The following is a 10,854-nucleotide window of genomic DNA, read 5'->3' on the forward strand; positions in this document are numbered from 1 at the left end:
CCCTTTTTAAATCCACAAACCCAAAATCTGCACAAACAAACCGCTATCTAGTACCGATCCTAACAAAATACAATAAAAAGAAAACTAAGAAGGTTCATTTCAGAACGATGTCGAAAAACGTCGAATTACTGCAGACATGCGATCGGTGCATTTGTCTGAGTTTTGTTTGTAGGACTCAAAATTTAACAGGGGCAGGGAAAAATTGAATTTTGGATGCCGTAAATATAAGACTTCCTTGCTTCTTTATAATGACTTTAAATAATATTATGCTCCAGTTTTTTAAAGAGCCAATAGCAAGGGATTGTTTTGAAGACTACTACATCTCGATAGCTTAACATATAAATATGTACCTATGTAAATAAATATTAAGAGCTTCCAGATAATGAGAAAATGTATGCTGAAAATTACGATATATACTTGATTAAAAAGCATACTTTCGCATCATTATCAAATAGTGGGCCTTTGCTATAATTTATCGCATGTACCATCACTCAAAAAAGGCCTCGTAAGGCCGACCACGTGTCTGTGGCCGCTATATTGCTCTTTTGATGTGAGGCCAGGCTTCAGTTTTACACCGTTGAATTTTCCCCTTTCATAATTATTCAGTAGATTCTCGTTATAAGTCAGCTTGCTAATTAGTAGGCTAGTTGTAATTTTATGTTCCACTAGCTTTTGTGAGCGTTTGTTGGAATTCCAGGATCCTAGCGAATATTGTGGGGATGAGTGCTTTCTGCGTGTAGGCAGAAGGTGAAGTGCTTTTTGAGTACACGTATTATTTATGTTATGGGAGTTTTATTATGAAATTATTCAGACACTAGCTAAATCTCGCAGTTTCACCTGCAACCGGAATAAATTATTTCCGGTACTCTGATAAGATATAGCTTTCTATTGAGTTTTTTTTTAATCGGTTCAGTAGATGGACTGCTTTCTATAACGTCAAATTCTCAAAATTTACCTTTTTGGAAATACTAACCAACTACTAACCATAGAATTGAAATGCACCTAAAAATATTAACCACTACATTAACTACTCAAAACCAAATAAATCCCCAAAAAACCTTCCCGCTGACATCACAATTGAAACAAACGTGATTACTATAAAGCTCTATTACACAATAGAACATGATAAGCCTGTAGTGATAAAACACGTATTATTATCGCAACCACGAGCAATTTCATTTAATTGCCGGATCACATGTCGCGGCTGTGCCCGGCTTACCCAGATTATACCAATATTTAGTACAACACTACTGTTATGTAAAGGCCTTGTTGAAAGTATAGTCATTTGTTTATAAAGTGCCAGGGAGTGGTAATATCCTCTTTTCATAGGTTGAAGGTAGGATCATTGGGCCATTCATCAGTACCTGATTATTCGCTTGCTCCTGGTAAAAAGACCTTCTTAGCTGTGCGTCCTTTCGCGTAAAAAGGTGTCAAGCAGATTGAGGTAGAACGCTTAATTTCATCTTATGAAGCTACGCAGCAAAAACAATCAAGACAAAAGCAATCACACAACCAAGAAACAAAACACACACAAGGAATTACCATAACAAAAATAAAACCTTCACACAATAGCTGACGGCATTACAATACAAGAACAACTGCAACCGCTTAAACAATTACAGCTAATTCCCGTTTGAAGTCACATCGCACCCGGCTTAGAGAAGCTTACACGCGCCACTTAGGGAGAGAATAATTACCGCGTTACTACCAAACGAGGAGTGGTACCTATAGCCACACTTTTAGTGGAACTGCAAAGGGTTGCTGACGAGGGTCGCGCGGTAATTGCAACTGTTGTCGTTTTATTATTGCGTAATGATGGACGCGTTTAATGTGTTAAGTTTGGAATCGTTTAGAGAACATTGCTAGTTTCGTTGTATGTAGGTTTTTAGGGCGATTCTGTTTATTCTCGTTTTCCAAAAACGATATAGGTAGTTACTGTAGAAAGTATCCTGACACGAGTCTAGAACAATAAAACTTGACTCCCCACATGACTATTCACAGAGGTATACTACACAACTTCAAATCCTCTTTACGCATCGAGCGATGCATTCAACTCTCCAAGATCTTATTACCAATTGTCTTTTTCGTTTACCTTTCAAACTTATTTTTGTGCTAAAAATTCACACAATTATACCAGCCAAAATAAATAACCAGAAAGCACCAACAACAAACAAATAAACACATCTACCCATCTATCTAGGCCACAAAACATTATAATCGCTCGCGAGTCGTAGACCCTAGCTTATAAAGATTATTAGGGTCCGCTTAGAATATCGCCCTGTTAATGTACCTCGCTTAAGTGTTCGCTAACGTTCATGTGATTATGAGTTATGTGAAACGTGCGGCTAACTTCATGTTACCCCTTTTGTTAAACAAATGAACTGTTTTTATACATAAACTACCTTCAAGTCATGAAGAATATTTTGTGTTCTTTCATGACACAGCATACATATTGATTTGTATTCGTCATCAGAATGACGGAGCTGTGGCATAATATATTCCATTAGATTACATTATTTTTTTTATAAAAAGTCATATAAGTTACTTTAAATAATTTTGTGATTGTCCTCAAGATTTTTTTCTTTAAGAACCTCGGGGATTTTAAAACTTTTTCTTATAAAAATACTCAGAAATGTAATTATGTCTTTATTCATAAAAACTCTAAATAACAACGAAAACACTATCATATAACTTGATGAACAAAAAACAACAACAAATTAGTCTAAAACCGGTCTACCACCAAAACATGGAACAAACTTATCCTTTTTAATTTACCTATTCGTCCAACTTCCAAGGGATGACAAAACAACGAGTTCCAAAGAATAAATTAAAAGTAAACTAAACAATAGAACAACGTTTAGCGAACTAAAAAACAACGTCCAAGTTTATATACGTGAAGCTAAATAACTTCAGTTATTATCTTTGGATTGCAGACAAAAAATAACTTTTTAACTCTTTGCCTTTTTTAAGGAAGTAAAGTTTTGATATTTCCTCCTTTATTTTTGGGATTGTTTTAACACCAGCTGCTTTTAATACCTCACTATCAGGATTCAAAATTTTAATTTTCCATAAAATTTTAATCCTCATATAAATGCATTGAGATAGGCACTTGTATATGTGCTAAATACTATCTCCAAAGACGGATGGCAAAGTAAGGTATGTAGGTTAAATACGAATAATTCTATGTTCCAGAATGAGACCGCATTTTCATATAAATACAACGAGTCTGCAACTTATAAGATATCAGCGATTGGACATGTGCTTTTTCGGCACTTCAGGTATTTTTCTATTTTTGCTTCAATCAACATCTCTTGAGTGTTATACATGGCTAACATGGTGAAACTTGAAAGCGTACTTCGTAGTTATTCAAGTATTGCAATTACAAGTTAATTCGAGGCAATATCAGCTTATGATGCCAGTTATAACTCAATCCCTATAGAAAACGTAACAGAGACTAAAAATAAATTCTAATGAAAAAGCTGCTGCACCTACTGTAATACTAAACTCGTCAACCTCTTTCAACTTGTAGCACACCAGGTAGACGTCGCGGTTTAAAGCCTATTCTTGAAGATGACAATATAATTTACATAAGCCAGGGCTTCTGAGACGAGCACTCGAGGAACACGTCATTAGGCTAGTAGCGACCTGCCTAATTATACTACAAATTATTTGCATTATTGTCTACAATTTGTGTTTGTGGAGCGATGGAGCACTGTCAAAAAAACAAAAGAATTCCTGCTACGATCTTATAGAATTTAGCAAATCTTTTTTGTTGCAAGGTCCAGTGGTAGTAACTTTATAATAGTCAATTGCCAATGAAAGCTCGCCAGTCAAGCTTTTGCTATATTGATCTCAACAGTAGCTTCAATATCACTGACATTTGGAAGTCAGATGCTACTTCTAACGTCAATACACTAACAAGCATACTCCACAAAGGAAATTAAGACGGTCAGATCACATGACAAATTGCAGCTACTTAAACATCCGATAGCAATTTCCGATAGAATCCAGCAGCGTTCGAGACGTGGCCATTTCTCATCAGCCGTACTGATTACGTAGATCGCTGAACACCTGGGCAATGCCACGATGGAAAAATATGGATTTGCTAATGAAACGCTTAGTTGGTTTGCATCTGTCGCAATTTTGATTGATGCTGAATAAATTTTCGAAGTAAAGACGCCCCTGTAATGAGTTTGAAGAAGTTCGACAAATGAATTTACAGATGAATAACGGTTTTTACATCGGAGACTTTCCGAATTATATTTGGGGCATCGAAAATGTTGGTGCGAGGAAAAATAAAGGTCAATCGAAATCATGAGAAGCGGATTCAAATATTCATATTGCTTAGGAAAAATAAGTGAAGACTTAAAAATTGTTTTGTTGCAATTCTCATTTTTCTTCTATAAATATTTTAACATTATTATTCTTTAACTTACTTACTCTTAACTAGTATTTGGAGTAACACGCATCTTAAAATAGATGTCGTTTTCAATTAACATAGCTTTAGTTGTCGAGATAATTAACACGTTGAATAGTACGCAAAGTAGTTTGCTTGTGTGTGAAATAATCTATTAATTCGTACAAAAGGTGGCGAGCCTGTCTACGTGTAGTACAATTAAACAGACACCTGTTTCTATTAACCGAGTCCCCAGGCTCAAGGCTTAGATCCTCAGCTATTCGTTTGCAACTGTTTTCGTATGTACTACTCTATTTGTTTCTTTAGCAACATCTACGATTATTTTTGTTGTTACATTTAGTTTTAGTATTGGATCTATATTTAAACTTATACTATTAATACTTATATTTGACCTCGTTATCGTGCTGATTCCTTTATGGTTAATTTACAATTAACTGTAGTAAAATTATACCTTAAATCAGTAAGCAATTCCTTTACAACTGTTAACCGATCTGCCAGTTTATTTGTTTCTTTAACAACATCTGTATTGTTTGTATTTGTATCCATTATCTGTTTTATACGAAAATTAAAATGCAAAACCGAAACAAAATTAACAAAACATCCTATTCGAAAATTAGCATCTTCCCCTCCATATTTAACAGCTCAAATCAAGTCAAGATCCAAATTGAGGACAAAATACGAACCAATAATTTAAATGAGGGTTGGCAATATGCTGTTGTTTAGAGCTACAAAATTGTAAAGCTGAGGACGAAGCCCGGAGGCAAACGGCCCACGTAATCACCAAGTGTATAGACAATAATAATTCGTTAATGAATACAGATGTTCGGTGCTTATTTATGTTTTAGTAGTTTCGTTTCCTATTAACAAGTTTTTAGTGGTTTAATTGGCCATCATTTCCTGTTAAGTTGTGTAAGCTGTTTAAAGTTGCTGGGGTATTGCTATTTTCATCGTGCGATATTGGATGTTTTTCGCGCTTTCGGAAAATATTTTATCTCAAGCATGTGTAGTAAAGAAGTAGTAAATAAGTACATTAATGTATAGCTGAGTTTTACCATACAATCAGGCCAACTCATGTTATTCGGGACAAGAATTTTATAATCTTAACTTTTTTTAAATTTTGAGTTACCTATTTTGTGCAAACCTCAGAAAAACTTTTATGCCTTTTTAATTCGTAATAATTAGTTTGGGTGTGAGATTTTAAAGTCCAGTTTTATGAAGCTATTATGCAAATTGAGCGTGCTAATTACCTACAAACAATGTGAAATTACACTCAACATGATAAAAATTAATAGACATGAACATTACAACAAACACATGTTCGAATATATTAATTTAGCTTGTATAATTATGTCAATTGCATAAACGTAAACAATAATTCAATCATAGACGTTTGATGCATCAAGTGGAGTATTGGGAAATTGCGAAATTACTATCAGTGGCATTAGATTAATAGGATGATGATGGTAATGATGATTTAAGATGACGCAGCTACGTTTATAGGAAAAGCACTTACTTACGTATTTTTTTTTAATTCGTCAAAGTCAAAGTCAAATCATTTATTTCATTTAGCCCTTTACAAGCACTTAAGTTTGATTCTAGTTTGCCCATTCCAAAAGTAGCTTCCTATGGAGAAGAACGATCAAGAAACTCCATTATATGATAAGCACGCGTATGACCTATTCATAACTTTATAATCATGTGGTTAAAGATGGGGAACGTTTGCCTAGAACTAACTCTAACAAAATTAAGAATCATAGATTGTAATTATTAGAAAATGGATTTTGGCAAGGAATTCTACTAAAGGGAATATTATATTCAAGAACGAGTTCCTGTAATTGTTGCGTGGTTTATATTATTTTTACAAAATGGCCTCCGTATTCATTCTATGATGCTTTTCACAATCACCAGAACTTGATACCATATTATCCAAGTTCAAATAGCAGTGCCTACTTTTACTGATATTTCCCTTATAACTGCGACAGAGATATGGCAAGCGACTGATAAGCGATTGTTTGTTGTTTATCGTTAACGGTTCGCGCTTCCACGGCCGCTGCGGGCTTCGGCCTTTTTGTTATTCATTCCGACTTTTTGGTAAGCCTGCGATTTTCTGTCTAGGTGCTGTAGAAGTTAGACAAAATATTTGGTTTTTGGTGGGATGAAGACGTGTTTTTTTTCTATTTATCAGAAAGTACAAAAGCGTGTATGACTCTATGCCCATGAAATTTTTATTTTGACAAAAGAAATAATTCTTACCGTCGCCGACTTATACTAGTGTCTTCTTCTAAGTAAAAAATCTTCTGATTATAAGAAACTCAAGACCGTACCTATTATTAAATTTCTCTTCTTTTATCAGTTGATTTTAAGACGCATAGGAAGTATGCGTACGCGTTCATAAATATTCCATACTTTACTTTTCTTTATATTGCAAAACTACAAACCTGTAAAAAGCGTTCCGTCTGCACACCCCTTTTCAAAATCGAGAAATTGTCTTACAATCTTTTTCAAATCAAACCTCCGTCGAATTTCAAGCTCTGTTACCTAAATTGAAGGTTCATTTTCTGTTGGCAAAGTAACGTGTTGAAACGGACATTTTACATGGAAAAATAAAAATGTCTGCGTGTTTTATCTAAAGCGCAATGAATGGCAAATGCAGCGCCGGATTATTTTACATACAAGATAGCTGCGGTGCGCCCGCTACTATTATTTCGATTCGATTTCGGAAAATCTGTGTTTGGATTCCTTTAATAATGGAGTCATTTTTACATAAACAAGGCTGTAACAGTGATATCACGAATAATTGGAAGCGAAAAGTTTTTCCCTTTATTTTCTTGTAATTTTCGACACGGAATGTTTTGTATGGGTTTGATGCTACATTTTACGTGAAATCGATATTAAATAATTATAGTTGTTTTTATTAAATAAGGTATGTAGGTATTTAAATGAAAATTGCAAAAACATGAAATAAAATACGGAAGATGAAATTATTTTAGCAATGTATTAGGACAACGCTATATAAAAGCAAAACTCTAAGCTCAAGAAAGTATAATGTGTTCAAAGCACAACCAAGTTTAACCAAAAACTAATTAAAACTTGATACAAATAAAATTTTAATAAACGCCAAAAATATAAATATTAAACCGCAACATTATGAATAGAAAGTCCGAAGTTGCGATAAATAACGCCTTTACTCGTCCCGGGGTTATCTTTTTAAGCGCACAGGCGTTGTTAAGGAGCGTCGTAAATTTAATTTTATTGCTTAAATACTTATAAAATTTTGCAATTGTACCTACAGAGGGGCGTAATGAAAACATAGCTAGATAAAGGCTGGGTAATGTCTGGTTAAAATTCGTGCCGTGTGCTGTGGGACCTACTTTTTGGGACACAAATGTAAATATGACAGGGTTCATGCTAATTGGACTTTAATTATATCCTACGGAAGGTTTTTGTCCAATTTATGAGATAGTTCTAATAATAATAATACAAATTGTAAGACAAACAAGACTTAAGTATTCTACGTAGAATTGTGTTTTGTATTCAACCCGTTGCAGTTGTCGGTGTTAGAAATACGCGAACAATACTAGAAAAATAGGTTACAATGAGCATTCTATCAGTTAAAGGTCAACAATGAATTACTAGAGTAGTGTGTGGTTTTACTGTGACTTGCTGGAGCTTACTTCTATATTTTGTAGACTCAGAATTTTGGCAGCTGGTTGAATCTCAACCTTGAACAACATTAAAGCGAGACAAGATACCAAAAGTGTCGCAAACGCAGTGTCCTCATATAATATGCATAACTTCCATTGTAGTGCAGAGCCGCAGCAGTTATGCGAAAGCGTAGGCAGAATATAATATCTTGAACTTGTGCCTTATTTTTTATAAAGTAACAGACATATTATATTGTCCATTCTCAGCATCAAAGACACAAATAAAAAAAAATACCCCTTTAATAATTTTAATCCTTTACCAGTATCTAATAAGTCAACCTCAATCCACTTTAGTCCTTCGATGTTTCTCAATAATATCTTTCCAAAGATGATACGCTTCAGGATTTGGTGTTCCTATCATCTTCAGTTCTTCACCTATTTTCAAAAAGTTTAGCTTATCTTTGCTGTGCGGTATCCATCTGACTGGTGAATCGTTTGGCGTGGGATCTCTGAAACAATAAGTTTACAAGATTAAATTACATTTATTGGTAATGCAAATATTTGGTATTATAAACAAAATAATCAAAACTGACAGCGTCACTTACCCATACTTCGCAAAATTATATAGTCAACAATGTTGTCATCCACTCTATAACTCTCTGGTCTTTGTCGTCAATTCTGTATGGACATATAGAACCTTTGAATATGTACATAAGATCATCTCCATGACTTGCGCCGATTTCATTCACAAATCTAGTCCTAGATTTCACGAAATTTCTTTTACCAGAATGGGTAAAGTAAAAGCTGTAAACAGGAGCATCAGAGGTTTTCGCCATCAATTCAGCTTCAAGGATTACAGGCATTTCAAAGTACAAATGCGTGTATAAGTCTGACAGTTGAAGTATTGTTTTCTCACTTACTGCTTCCTTCCCAAAATAATGTTGCTTTACTTTAAGGGCTAGTGCCTTTTCCTCTTTTTTCGATTTAAAAACTAGATCTTCTTCAAATGGACTGCTTTGGTCTTTAATTTCAAGTGTATCTTTGGTCTCTTCATCGGCAAAAAACCACCCTTCTTTATCCGTAGAGGAGTACATTAGAGAAATGTTTTTATTAGGCTTTTTAGTAATCAAGTTATATGGTAAATCGTTAAGAACAGATTCTACACCTACGAAATGCTTTTCAACACAGGGTAAAAGTAAAAGTTGTTTGTGCACAAGGTGTGTAATTGGAATGTTTGCTGTTGCTAATACCAAATCTTCGTATGATAATTTTGAATATATTTCATAAAGTTTTTGTGGATCTTTTGTATCATAACCTAGCCTACTAACAACTGTACTTGCTACGCCTATTGGATCCATGTTAATTGCCCAGCTTGCTAAAGATGAACCACTGTGCACAATAGCACGTTTAAATAAACCGTTAGTGGCTGGACTAGCAACGAGTAAAGAAACCGATGTTCCACCAGCACTTGTCCCAAAAATAGTAACATTATCTGGATCTCCTCCGAAAGCTGCAATATTTTTATTAACCCATCGCAAAGCAGCTATCTGGTCTTTTAGTCCAGCATTACCAGGTGCTTCTTCTATCCCTAGACATAGAAAGCCTAGTGCTCCCAATCTATAATTAAATGAGACCAATATGACATCTTGCTTCACTAAGAAATCTGGTCCTACAATCATCTTTCCTCCATTCCCTAATATGAAGCCACCTCCGTGAATATAAACCATTACGGGAAGTGGTCCTTTGGTCTCAGATGGAACGTATACATTGATTTTCAAACAATCTTCTGTGCCCACAACTCCAAAAGGGGTATGCTGTGGGCACTGGTACATCTCATCCACTGCTTTATATACACCTTTCCATTTCGGAGGGGGCAGAGGTGCCTGCAAAGTTATATAACTGCGTAAATAAACATGTAATGCACCCGGATAATCCCTATAAATATAATTAAAAAAGAGAAGCCACTTACATAGGACTATGGGCAGCACGAATGAATAGGACTTGGTTTTCGTAGTATAAGAAATCCTTATAAGTAACCACCTAGGGATAGCCGTATTTTGTGTTATTCTTTTTACCAATTCTGAATAGCATCTGAATAAGAATACAAATGGAAGTGTTGGGCTAAATTACGTCGCACTTTATTTCCTATTAGTCAAAATTATCTCACTGATCTGACACGGAATACAGATAGACGGACTCTTATATTAATAAAATGTTAAGAACTAATAAAGAAACAATAAGTCAAACTTCTTCAACAAAAACTAAATAGAAGTAAAATGGTCGTAGTAGTTTAAAGTCACGTATTGCAATCAATTTTTAAGCTTCTAAGTACTCGTTAATTCACCAAGATTGCTTTCTTATTTGCATTTAATATAATGCACTGTATTGAAATATTATCGTATAAGAATTATAGTTAAGAGCACCACAAAAATTGAGAAAATATTATAAAGGATGATGATGAATATTATTGAATGTTATTCTATTAACTCAGTATTAGAAACATATTTATTAGCTTGAAAATATGTTTCGTTGTGAAATACCTGCTTTTACTATTACTATAAAATAAAACAAGCTCTAATTTTGAAAAATAACGTTTACTTTTTATATCACATTTGAAAAAAAATAATTTCACGCATAAAAAAATCTCAATTTGGTCCCTCCACCATCAAAAATATTTTCTATAATGTTTCATAATAATTATAATAATACTGATATCTTAGTAATTAACTTTGGTTCTTCGATATTTATAAATTTCTTTCCAAAGCCGATAATCCTCAGGGTTTGGCACTGGTA

Source organism: Helicoverpa zea, chromosome 5 (genome assembly GCF_022581195.2).
Source record: "Helicoverpa zea isolate HzStark_Cry1AcR chromosome 5, ilHelZeax1.1, whole genome shotgun sequence".
Taxonomy (NCBI): Eukaryota; Metazoa; Arthropoda; class Insecta; order Lepidoptera; family Noctuidae; genus Helicoverpa; species Helicoverpa zea.